Below are 14,142 nucleotides of genomic sequence, written 5' to 3' on the forward strand. Positions count from 1 at the left end.
TCCAGGTTGATGTCTCACCTTCTTTTCCTCCCTAGGTTCTGCAAAAAAATAACCATGGTCAAAGCGGGCCTCTTTGTAATTGTTCTTTATTTTCTTTCAGAGGGCCCAACGGAGACCCCTCTGGAGGATCTCGCACCAGAGCTTCAGGTAAGTATACAGGGCAGGAGAGTTTTTTTCCAATCACAGATTTTTCACCTTTAGAATATCCCCAGCCACTAGAGTGGATCCCAAAGATATAAAACAGCATTACTCCTGCGCACCGATAGGTGGCGCCATGCAGCTCCGTAGTGTCTTTGTTACACCCCAGAGGTGAGAAACTGAGCTGCATATAAGCGCTACCTTTGTGCATCAAGATCAACTCCTTGTTATCCACACCTTTCTTTCTACGTGGATCCCGAGCTTGCTCCCACTTTTTTTTTATTGACTGGCAAGTTTTTTCTCTTACAATTTCTCTAAAACCCACTGTGCAAGGAAATATGTCCCCTCCAAAAGCTACAGCATTTACACCTGTTGGGACTGTCAAAAACAAATGTCTGTGACAGATCGTCTTGACATATGCCTCTGGTGTTTGGGTTCAGGGCACGACTCCAAGTCATGCAAAGAGTGTGCCCTCATGATTCCGAAGCAGCTCTAGGAACATGAAGCAAAGCTGTCTGTTGCCTAGTATCATAAGAAACCGTGCAAGTCATGTAACAGGTCCTCTTTATGGAGTAAGTCTCCCAATAAGGCAAAGTCAAAGCGGAGGCCTAAGAAGGTTAAGTGGTATTCATCCCTGCCTCCCGCCACTCTCCTTCAAATTTGTGAGGACATCAGGTTGCCCTATGGTCTTGCTCCCGGTCATCTGCTGTGGAGACTATTCCCCAGCTCATACTGATGTAGCCTGAGTTTCCCAGGCCATTGGCGATGTCACAATAAATTGAGGCCTATAAAGAGGCCACATTGCAGATTTCTTCCACTTCTCCCGCTCCCTGTAGTGCGCCTTTGGCCCCAAAGAGCTGCGGAAAACTCTAGAGGTCATGGCTGGAGGATCCAGCTGTCTTTGCATCCCAAACCTGTCTCACGTTTCACACAGGCTTCAGACCCAACTTGCACTCCGGCACACAAATCCACATCAGTCCCTTCAACATGGACACCGGCCCCAACAACTCCATACCAATAGTCATGCCTGGCTCTGAGCCAAACTCATTTCAGCCTCAACCAAGGTCACACCCCAAACACTTCAACAACATTTTGGTTCTGACTGATCAAAGTCAGTCAGCCTTGAAAGATGGGCAATGGATGTGATGGAGATGATTTATCCCCAAACTGTGATGATGACAACCTTTACATGGATTTATAGTAAGCCAGTGGGTTGTCCATTTCCCCTGATACGAGTTTTGATTCCCCCTAGACTATCAACATGGGAGACTACTTTTTTTGCTGTGGTGATATTACATTCAGTTAAGGTGTTGGACTTACATCTCCCTGCTTTAGATGTCAAGACAAACATTCTGACTGAGATCCTAGAGTCTGGACAGGCTTTTACAGAGCTTCTATTGCCATTCAATGAGGCCCTTATCAACAATTACTGGCCACGTAGTCTAAGCCTTCTTCTTGCCCAATGATTAATAGGCAGGTGGGCTAATGCAACAGACCGGTGTAAGCTGATATCTTAACACAACACCCCATGCCAGAAAGTTTGGTGGCCCAAGCTTCTACCAGCAAGGTAAACCCCAATTCTTTCCTCACAACCACTCCAAAGTCGAAGAGAATGGAGGCATCCTAGAAACCAAAGTTTTCTTCAGCCAGTCTAGCCCTGAATTCGGTCACTTCCAGCTGTTTACTAGCACAATATTCCCACACTTATTGGGACATAATTAGCAAGATCCTGCCAGCAACCCCTAAAGAATTTGGGGTCTCCCTGGCTCAAACAATCCAGGATGGTCAGGATGTGGCCAAATATGTCATGTGATCTAGACTGGACACTACTGTTGGCTTGGGCAGAGCATCTGGAACTAGGGTGGTGCTTCGGTGTTATGCATGGATGAGATCCATAGGCTTCTCTAGAGACGTGCTGTCATCACTTATGGATATCTCTGAGGGGCCTTGTTTGTTTGGCCAGAAGGCTGATTCAGCCCTGGAACTCTTTAAAGTGAGCCAGGCCAATGTGCATCTCTTTGGCCTCGCAACTCTTCCTGGATAATTTCCTCAGCAGTTGTGTCCCTTTTGGTGCTACTCCACAGGTTTGGAGCATGAGCAGCAGCAAGGCTCACCACTCCAGCAACAGCCACCCTGTCCTTTTGGGGATGGTTATCAAGGAGACAACGCCCAGGCCACAAGGGGCAGCAAACTTGACAGTCCTCAGCCCCTAAGACAGCAGCATCCACACCACTTTGGTTTGCCCTTAGTGGCACATGACCATCCTGTGGGAGGCAGGATCAGACATTTCTTCAAAGTGTTGCAAAGTATAACATTTGACAGAGGAGTCCTTCAGATTTCTCAATAGGACTATGCCATTCCATTATTTTCTGACTTGCTGCCTCTTCCACCCACATCAGAGCATCATTAAAAGGACCACCTGTCCATCTTGCTTCAAGAGATGCAGCCTTTTTTGGCTGAAAGAGCCATAGAGTGGGTTCCATACCCAGTAATATGGACTTGCAGATACTTATTCTATTTCTGTATGTTGAAAGACAGAAGTCTTCGTCCTATTTTAGATCTCTGCTTTTTGAACGCCTTCTTTGGGAAGGACACATTTAAGCTGTTCATGTTAGACAAGCTTCCATCTTCCCTGGATCTAGGTGACTGAATGTTGGCTCTGGACCTGCAGGACTTTCATCTATTCATCCTGCAGTTCCACAGACACTACTTCTGGTTCAGGGTCGGCTAGGAGCATTTTCAATGTGTTGTGCTCTACTTCTGTCTCAGCAGTGCCCCTCGGGTGTTTAGAAAAGTAATTGCAGTGATTGTAACCCACCTTGAGAGGCTGGGAATTTCAGTTTTCCCTACCTCGATGTCTGGCTGTTGAAAGCGAGCTCACCACGGTCAGTCGTAGACCACCGTCAGACAAATGGTGAAACACTGACATTGCTGGGATTCACAATCAACATGCAAAAGGCACACCTGATTCTTTTGCAGAGGCTCCCTTTCATTGGAGCCACTCCGGATAGGGTGTTCTTTCGGGCCTTCCCTACATTACCGAGCTATGTTTCAACCGCAGTCCTAGGGCTCAGTGAGAGTGGCTCTGAGGCTGTTTGGCCTCTTGGACTCCAACATCCTATTCATCAACTATGCCAGGTGGCATATGTGGGCTCTGCAGTGGAACCTGAAGTCTCAGTGGGTCCAGCTCCAAGAGACCCTGTCAGATTTCATCCAGGTTTTGGAGGAGACTGCAAAAGATCTGCAGTGGTTGCTGTTTGACTGCAACTGGACTGGCGGCAGACCCTTCTCTCTGCCCCACCCGGAGCTCATGGTGGTGACTGATTTATCACTGCTGGGCTTGGGAGTCCATATGCGAGAGGTGGATATCAGAGGGTTCTGGTCTCTGAAGGAGACCTGACTACTCATCAACTTAATGGAGTTGCGGGCCATTCACATGGCTTTCCTATCAGACATCAAAGGAAGGATGTTTCAGGTCCTCGCCATCAACATCACTGCCATATGGTACTGCAGCAAGCAGGGCGGTGTGGAACCCTGAGTCCTGTGCCAGGATGCCGTTTTACTCTGGAGTTGGCTGCAGCATTAGGGCATTTCCCTGGTTGTAAACCATCTTTGCAGGCCAGGGAAGACAAACTCAGCGGGCAGCACCTAACGCACCACAAATGGCGGTTACATCCTGAGGTAGCACATAGACAAAGGGTTTACGTACCTTCTTATTTTAGGTCTGGGAGCAGGGGAAGACTGCAAAATACACACAAAAAATATCCCACACAACCTGTATTTCTTCTCTAACAGTACTCAATCAGTATGGTCTGACCAATGACTCATAGTTAACAGATACATAGACATTTTTATTTCTCATTGCCAATGTGTTTATTATATCATTTCTTCATGCAATGGTATTTATCAACAACATATCTACAATATACAAGGCATTATTTGATGACTTGGCCATACATCTTATCACAAAGACATAAAATATTGCAATATATCATAACATAGTCAAAGTACAAAATAAATCTCTACTCCCCCACTCACTGTCACTCACTCACTTCCCACACATAACCTCATACACAGACACTATCACACCATTTTCAATCCCAGTCACGACTTGCATACGCCAATGTACAATGGGAAGGGATCTTCTTCCTCACAGCCGTTGTGGTGTTGCAAACTGGGAACAAACATTAAAATAGTTGACACATGTTTCGATATATAGAAAAGATTCCAAAATCACCTTCTTCAGGACAAAATGTCTGTTGGAATCTACTTTGGAAGACTAGGGGGGAGGGGTGATGGTCTTATCATCTTTTAACCTGATCTAAGGGGTCTGCTCATTTGTAACTCTTGTAGTTCCATAGCAATCATTTCCTCATCTATAAGGGCTAGTCCACACTTCCCAATGGCTAGCAACAATGCATTCCTCGCCTCACAGTATCCTATATCACTCTATTTCTTTTATGTTAACCAGGCACAGACTCTGTGTCCAAGATGTTTTGCTCACAACTTTTTCTGGTGGAGGTAACCTGGGGATTTCCACAGAAAGACGCACTGAATCGGTCATACCTTCTTTCTGTGGAAATTTCTAGGTCATCTCCAGCAGAAAAAGTTGTGAGGAAGACATCTTCTGTCCTACTAGAAGGCTGAAGTCACCCAAGAGGGTGGGGTAAACATACTCAATAGACACAGTGGTGAGGAATTCTAAGAATTCAAGGATGGAAGATGGCAATCTGCATTGCAAAGAATGGGAAATGACATGCCTTGAGCTTAATGAAGTTGAGTGTTACTTGCTTGCCGAGTGCTCAGAACCAAGGCTTACAGATGACATAAAGGCTTCCTCATGTTCTTTTGTTGGCAGTCCATGTAATGAATGATGTAGTGTTGGACCTGGCAGCTTTTGGCATGTCTTCACTGTCTTTTTGCCTTTTTGCCTCCTGTTTTTATTGTCTGCTGGACTCTGTTTTTGCTGGTTTTATTGTCTCTGTGCACTTTACCACTGCAGATCAGTGCTAAAGTGCAAGTGCTCCCTATATAAATTGTATTGGTGATTGGCTTATCCATGATTGGCATATCTGATTTACTGGTAAGTCCCTAGTAAAGTGCACTATGCGTGCCCAGAGCCTGTAAATCAAATAGTACTAGTGGGCATGCAGCACTGGTTGTGCCACCCACATGAGTAGCCCTGTAAAAATGTTTCAGGCCTGCCACTGCAGTGCCTGTGTGTGCAGTCTTGCACTACCAATTCGACTTGGCAAATGTACCCACTTGCCAGGCCCAAACATTCCCTTTTAGTACATGTAAGGCACCCCTAAGGTAGGACCTAGCTAGCCCCAAGGGCAGGGTGCAGTGTATGTTAAAGGTGGGACATGTACAGATGTGTTTTACATATCCTAACAGTGAAATACTGCCAATTTTGTTTTTCAGTGTTGCAAGGCCCATCTCTCTCATAGGTTAACATCGGGACTGCCCTTAATATTGTTAAAGTGCAGTTTCCCTTTGAGAGCAGATAGAGATTTGGAGATTGGGGTCTCTGAACTCGCAATTTGAAAATATATCTTTTGGTAAAGGTGTTTTTTAAATTGTTTGAAAATGCCACTTTTAGAAAGTGGGCACTTTCTTGCTTAAACCATTCCGTGCCTCTTCCTGCATGTGTATTCCACGTCTGGGTCAGACTGACAGTTGGGCTGTTGTGAATTCCCTCTAGACAGGGACACAAAGGGAGCTGGGGTGTAGCCGGCATATCCTGATGGGCCATCTGGGCTACAGTGGAGGGAGGAGGGGTCACTTACACCTGAAAGGACTGTCTGCCCTCACACAATGCAGTCTCCAACCCTCTGATGTGTGTCTGGGGCTTGGCCTGGGCAAGGCAGGATCTTGTGAACATCAGAGATTTTCCTTTGAAATATGTCTACTTCAAAGGCAGAAAGGGGTATAAGTAGTGGACCCAAAACCCCAGACTTTTAGAATCTTTCTGGAATCAAGCGTAACCTCTGCCAAGGAGAAGAGCTGGAGGAGGACTACTGCCCCTTTGCTGTGTTGCTTTGCTGGGTTGGCCTGAAGCTGCTGTTTCTGCCTTAAAAGAGAGCAAAGGGTGAACTTTGCTTTGTATCCTGCTTGAGAAAGGGCTCGGAGTAGGGCCTGCCTCCTGTTTGAAGTCTCAGGGACACCAAAGACTTCCGTTTCATCTGCCTACAGCACTGGGAACTGTGTTTTGTGCTGTTCAAGAAAAAAAACCACTGCAACGCCACCAACCTGCGCCATGACCTGCACTGCCCCGCTTCGCACCGCAACCCTTGTCTCACCAACGCTGCCATCTAACCCCGCCACCAATGCCGCCACCTAGCCACTGCTTGCAACGCGACCTGTGGGCCCTGCACTCCAGCATCATCTTGCTCACACCGCAGATTGAGCATCCCGATGCTACCGCTCCTGCACCGTGGCCCCGGTCCACCGACGCCAGCACCATTGACTCCAGTGTCGTCAACAGACATCCCTGTCTGCACCGCGACCCATGGACGTCGCATGGAGCCCGTCCCATGCCGCACGCCAACTTGGGCTTACCGACAACAGCGCTTCAGCATCGACGACGCGGTTGCCTGCACTGTGATATGGTGACACCACACGTCGCACCGCCCGCTTCACACCGCAGCCATGGTCTCACTGACGCCGCTGGACACTGTCACCAAGCAGCTGCTGCACCGTGATCTGTGGGCACCGCACGTCGCATTGTCCTGCTTCACACTGCAGCCCTGACGCCATCCACACCAGCGTTCTTGACTTCATCACCCCGGAGTTCGATCTGCAACACTTGTGACTTCACGGCCCGATGGCCCCCACAGCACCTCTGGAACAGACACAGCAATGCCAGCAACGCCGCTCTCTGGATCTCATTGTGTGGATCATGACGCCTGCAATTCCAAGGTACTGTTTGCAGGTCTTCCTGAAACTGTAGCTGGCCCGCAATGCCATGGCCGGCCTGAACTGTTGGTTTTGTTGATCACGACGCCGTGATAACCCCAGATGGAACTATGGACTTCAAGGTACTTTATTTTGAAGTAATTCTTGAAAAAATCATATCTTTATTGCTGTATGTTGGATTTTTTTCGTATTTGGTCTTGTTTTATATAGATAAATATTGTCTATTTTTGTAGTGTTTTCACTCTGTTACTGTGTGTTATGTGCAAATGCTTTACACATTGCTTCTGAGATAAGCCTGACAGCTCGTGCCAAGCTACCAAGGGGGTGAGCAGGGGTTATCTGAGCTGGGTATCTCCCTTATTCTGACTAGAGTGAGGGTACCTACGTGGAGAGGGTGCAAACCGACTGCCAACTAAAGACCCCATTTCTAACATGTAGCCTTTGGCAAGGACCTCTAGGATGTGTGAAGATATGGGGGTGAATCACGTTTCTGTAATGAAGACAGAGCCAAGCTTGTGACAGGTGACATGGTCTGCAATGTCTAGCCTGTATGGTACTGCAGAACGAGCATTAATGAGCATGAAACGTAATGTATGTTCTGTAGTTTGAGGGTGTGTAGTAGTTAGGGCAATGCATTCAAGGTTGGGTCTTGGTCCCATCCAAGACACTTTCACAGCCCTTGATCCAAAGCTAGCCAAATTCTTAACCCAATTATCTCTCCCACAACAGCCAATAACATTTCAATTGCAGTATGTTATACTCATTCCCATCATCCTTAACAGACCACACTCCTCTAGCTTTGTCTCATTTACTTGAAACATGCACAGAAAGCCCTCATCTCCATATTCAACTCCCTCCTTGTTTTGGCCATTGCTGATGGCTTCCGGGCAGCCACCAAACCCTATGCAATACTGGCTCCCTCCAAACTATGCATTGTGTTGCTCCAATTGGAATTGCATTTATTCTGTGCTTACACCCCCTGAAAAAGACATTATTGCGCTTTACCCCAGTCAGCACTCTGCCCGGAACCTAAGGTTAGTGATTAGTTCTATATTAGTTGTTATTTGTTTGCTATCGGGATTAGTCTTGTGTGACCAAGTAAACAACCCTAAACATTCACTCAAGTTTCTATGTGATGGATTAAATTAATAGGAGTTACTTGTGATCATTAGTGGAGTGGGACACCCTGGCTTCCGTCATGTGCAAACCAATGGCAAGAGTCTGACCACATAATAATGTCCACATGTAAAAGCTGGCACACAGAGGAACTCAGGCCGGCAAAACATCACTGCATGAAACTTGAACGCACCTGGAGAATAAGCAAAGACACTGCAGACAAAAAAAAAAATCTGACCTATATCTGGAAAACCAAGCACACAGCTCTTGCAGACCACATTGACACTGGCACGAACAGCAACAAACAAATCTTCACTCTTGTCAAAGACTTTACCATGCCTTCAGCCACCTCCAGCAACATCACCTCCCCTTGCAAGACCTTTGGAAAAAGCTTTAGAAATTCATCTGTAACAAAATCACCCCAATGTATGGAAATTTCAACCCTCAACTGAGTCCTGTCATCCTTGCAACTCAACTTCCCACCGCAGCTGAAGAACGAACCCTGACCATGAGGCTCATCATCACAGCTGAAGAAAATACCATACTGAAGTCCAACCAATTAGGGGACCCATCTGACATTTGCCCCCAACATGCCTTCACCAAAACACTCCTACCAATCAGCGAAGCACTAACACCCATTCTCAACGCCTGCACCAACTCAGCCACTTTCCTGGATAGCTGGATACATGTCACTTTCACTCCCTTGTTCAAGAAACAATCTGCTGACCTAGCCACACTCGCCAACTACAGACCTGTCTCCTTCCTACCATACCCACCAGATGTTGAAGAGAAGCTCATTAACCAGTGCCTCACCAATTACCTCAGCCAACACCATCTCCTTGATGTCATGCAGTCCAACTTTAGGACAAACCACAGTACAGAAACAGTGCCCATCTTTGCTACAGATGACATCTTTGTGATCCTAGACAGAGGATATTTGGCAGTTCTCATCCTCCTGACCGCTCTGCAGCATTTGACACAGTCTCACACGCCATCCTCATCGGACGCTTCTACGAGATTGGCATCCAAGGACTCACTCTCTGCTGTATCTGCTCCTTCTTAACGGATAGAACACAAGCTGTCAGCCTGGCACCTTGGAATCCCAAAATCATATCTGTGGAGTGCCTCAAGGTTCGTCCCTCAACCCCACCATTTACAATGCATACATGATATCTCTGGCCAATATCATCCATGCACACATACACATAGTCTCCTATGCTGACAACTCACAACTCATCCTCTTCCTCTCAGACAAGTCCCTGAACACAAGAAACAAGCTCACCTCTTGCATGACTGAAGTTGCTATGAAAGCCAAGTGTCTCAAACACTGGCAAGAGAGAAGTGGTGATCTTCGACAAGAACACCTCATTATAGAACTCTAATGGGTGGTCGGCTGAACTTGGACCCATACACACGACCAGCATCCATGCCAAGAACCTCAACAGCAACTGAAAATGTTGTTGCCGTCAGTGCATCCTGCTTCCCCACCTTAAAGGTGCAGAGGAAGAACTTCTCCCAAGCAACAACAGGAAAAAACGTAACTCATGCCTCGTCCCCAACAAGTTGGACTACGGAAACAACATCTATGCAGGTATCACTAAGCAAGTCACTAAAAGACTGCAAACAATCCAGAACTCTGCAGTCAGATTCACTCTCAACCTCCCATGCACAACTCCAACTCACATCATATTATCTCAGGGAGCTTCACTGGCTCCCTATACACAAATGTGCTCAGTTCAAACTCCTCACTCGCATGTCCAAGGCACTGCACAAATTGGTGAGAGTGATTATTTTGGAGTGGTTGGGAAGCAGAAAAATAAAGCGAGTTTCAATAACGAAATTTCAGTAGTGGAGATTTGGAATCTAGTAGGAGGATAGAGCTTATGGAGAGGAAGAAATCAGCATGCCTTTAGTTCCCAAGAGGGCATGTAGCATACCTCATTGGAATAATCTTCACACTGATAAGCTCTATATGTAAAATGCTGGTAATTTATTTTAATCCAGTGAGAGCATGCAGATACTTAAAGTACCTACTTTAGTGATCTGCCATCATTTGTGTATACATCTGCAGGTCACAGGTTCCAATTCAGGTAACAGCACTCAGATGGTTAACACGCCTACTGTAGGGACAACACTTAGTCTGCGTCAGATTTCAATCATTTGTGTGAATCACTGCCAGGTTAACACCTACTGTGCATCAGAATAAACAAAGAAATGTCCTAACTCAAGCACATATATCCCTGTAATAATCAGTGATGAAACAGAGTGGGATCTTGATGGATTCCCGTATATGTCAGTTAATCTTAAGTACGAGCCACACTCGGAAGTTGCCCCAGCGATTCGTCCAGTCAGTGCAATATGTATAGATTGCATCTACCTTCCTCAACTGGGCACACACAAAGGGCCTGATTTAGAATCGGCGGACAGGTTACTCCGTCACGAAGGTGATGGATATCCTGTCCGCCAAAATCTAAATCCCACAGCATATAATGGGATTTAGATTTGGCGGATAGGATATCAGTCACCTTTGTGGCAGAGTAACCCATCTGCTGAGTTCTAAATCAGGCGCAAAGTCACAGAGTTGTTGGCTAGGTGCTGGGTTGAGTCCTAATTCATACTAATAACTCCTGCCACTCAATGGGACTGCAGTATCATCTGTCTCCTCTTCGGACCCCCATGACACGATGCAGCACACCGCATGCATCTCATGCTCTAAAGACAGCATTCCCACTGGCCCCGGCTGGAGGCCAGAAACATTCGCTGAGCGGGGAATGCAGGTGAGGCGATGGAGGTCAAACAAACGTGCCAATCAGGCACAGCAAACAATGGATAGAAACCTGAAAGTAGGATACTGTATCCTAGTAAGAGAACGCCACCCTCGCTGGAAGTTCCACACCCAGTATGAGAGGGGTGCCTGGACAGTAGTCAGGGTAAATGGGATCATGATAACTGCCCGAAAAATCAGAGCGGTAACCACAAGGAATGTCTCATGGTTTCGACTAACATCCTCTTGTGATGGAGTGGAAAGGGACTGGGACAATGGAGCACAAGGTATTGATGTGCAACTAATGTCTGATAAGTAGTGCGTCACCCCTGCGCTTGACTCCATCACCTCACAGTCAGGATTTAACCAATACCTCTTCACTGGCATGCCGGTGCCTGCTCCAGAGCTCGTCAGCCCAGTGGCTCAAGGGAGCCTTTTTAAAGTCACAAACAGTTAGGAGCACACCTGCCTAACATCCCAGCAAATGATCAGCCCCATTGCATCATGATAAATGTAATTTCCTCAAAAAACGAACTCCGTTAATTTTAAAATGCTGACGAGTTCTGGAGCAGGCACCGGCATGCCAGTGAAGAGGTATTGAAACCGGATGATTAATGGCAGCATTTCCAGCACCCCGCAAATGTGCTTTATTTGTTCTCTGCTGAAGAAGGGATTAACCCAGAAACACATACATGTGTCCAGAGATGCACAGCAAAGGCTGCACCTATTTAGAGGTGACATATTTAAAATTAACGGAGTTCGTTTTTTGAGGAAACTACATTTATCATGATGCAATGGGGCTGATCATTTGCTGGGATGTTAGGCAGGTGTGCTCCTAACTGTCACTTTTTGTCATGTGGCTGTCGGTGGTCCCTACAAGGCCACAAGGGCTGATGCCACCTGACTTCCAATGACACAACTTTATGACATGTCTGGCACATCTGTACCACCTCCTCTACTTAGTCATCCAGGCCTAGGAACCACACTTTACCCCTCATTCTCGCCTTGGGTTTCTCTACCCCTTGATGACCGTCATGGGCTAGCTCAATCACTCGGTTCTCCAGTGTCTTTGGGATGACAATGTGATGGCCTCTCATTGTGCTTCCTTCGGCCATGGAGCTCAGCTCATTGCGTGCTCTCCACGAATGCGGTGCCCGTGACTTCTTCATGGTGTGCCCCTCATTGGTTGGCATCTCGAAGACACAGCTTCCATGCGTAGTTACTGATGGTCTTGGCCACCCTCTGGAAGTCACCGTCATCCTTGGCGGATGACCTCCAATGTCATTGCACTGGGACAAGCAGTCCTTACTACCACGTAGGCAAACTCCTCAGCCCCCTTGGCGTCACTGTACTGCCCCTCCACCGGAACGGGGGGTCATAAGAGCAAGTCTGTCTGGGTGCTGGCTCCTACTCTGTAGACCACCTGCAATCTGTATGGGCATAACTGCATGGCCCACCGCTTGATCTTGGGAGGTGGGTGTGGGGCTGTGTCTGCAAACAGGTTGCCCAATTGCTTGTGGTCAGTGATTACTTTGAATTCCCTCCAATAGATCTACAGGTGGAAGTAGTGGCTTACTCACTTGATGGCCAGAGCCTCCCATTCGATTTGCGCCTGACGAACACCAGCGATTCCCACACTCTGGGTTCCTGGGTTAGAACTGCACCTAGGCTCACTGGGCTAGCATCTACTACCAGCTCAATAGCTTTCTTGGGGTTGAAGTTTGCCATTATTGCGTCTGCTAGGAGAAAATCTTTTTAATCTTGTCCAGCGCCCCTTGTTTCAGAGGGCCCCACCCATGTCCACTTTGTTCCAGTTTTTGTGAGTGCTCTGAGCAGTGTGGCCAAGTTGGGTAAAAAAACAGCCTCTGTATGTTGCCATACCTAAGAAGCTGCAAACTTTATTGACCCTCTTGGGTGCTGGAGCTCCTAGATTTACAGCTGACTCTCTGGGGTCAACCTGGAGTTTTCCCCCCAAGAAAACAAACCCAAAGAATGTAATCTTTGATTTGAAGAATGAGCATTTTTATTTACGTATGGTCAGTTCACTCTCCTTCAACCTTCAAAAGGTAGCTTTGAGACGTTTCTGGTAACGAGCCAGTGTAGTGGAATAGATCAAAATATCATCTCTGACATTCAGAACTCCATCAGGCCTTTAAAGTGTCTCCCGGACTGTGTTCTTGAATACTTCTGCTGCTAATGAGATTCCAAACTTTAGTCTCTTGTACCTCTTGAGCCCCTCATGCATTGAAAACACTGTGATATAATGACAGCTCAGATGGAGCACCAACTGGTAATGACCTGCATTCAAGTCAAGTTTTGAAAAACATTTTGCACCGTTCAGATCAGCGATAATATTGTCCTTTGGGGGGGGTGGTGATGCAACACTCTCTTTTGATTGCTCTGTTTGGCAGTGTCATGTCTATGCACAGATGGATTGCCCCTGGTAGCTTAAGTTTTTTGGTTATCACCATGGGTGACACCCATGGCGTCGATAGAGATACTTTTCTCTGACGCCCATCCTTTCCAGTTTCTCTAGTTCTACCTCGACCTGACTCTGCATGTGAAGTGTAACTCTGTGACATTGGAGAGCTGTTGGTTAGGCTGTTCTGTCCATGTGTTGTTTGATGGGAGTCCCTTTTCTGCTGTCGAGCTCCTGGAAGAGCTCTGGGAATTTCTCCAGGATCTGATCAACCAGAAGGTCGTGGATCTCCCTGGTGAAGAAAATTAAGCCTAGGTCCTCAGCCATATGGCATCCAATTAGTGTTCCTTATCTCCCCTGTTGTCACACGAAATACTGTGTGGATTTCTTGAGTGCTAGACTTTTACATCCATCGCTCAAACTAGGCGAAGTGGATCCTTTCACCATATGTGTATATTTTGGTTTGTGTCTGATCGTCAGTCTAGGGCCTAATTAGCAGGTATTACTGGTGGGTCATAACACTGACTAATGACCTCTGTGACTATTAGAGCTGGCACGACTGTGTCTGTGATGGTCGCTCTGCAGAGTAGTTGGGGGGGACGGCTTTTTGTTCCTTGGGCTCTGTACCATATATGTAATACCTTCTGAGTCATCCTTAGCCATTTCATTTACCTTCCACCAGTTCTCTTTGTTCTTCGTGTGGTGCACTTGTTCCTTCTTAGTCAGGGTATTGATTACCCTAATTGACCGACTCGGACCTCATGCACAGCGACTCCGATCACCTCTG

Source organism: Pleurodeles waltl, chromosome 4_1 (genome assembly GCF_031143425.1).
Source record: "Pleurodeles waltl isolate 20211129_DDA chromosome 4_1, aPleWal1.hap1.20221129, whole genome shotgun sequence".
NCBI lineage: Eukaryota > Metazoa > Chordata > Amphibia > Caudata > Salamandridae > Pleurodeles > Pleurodeles waltl.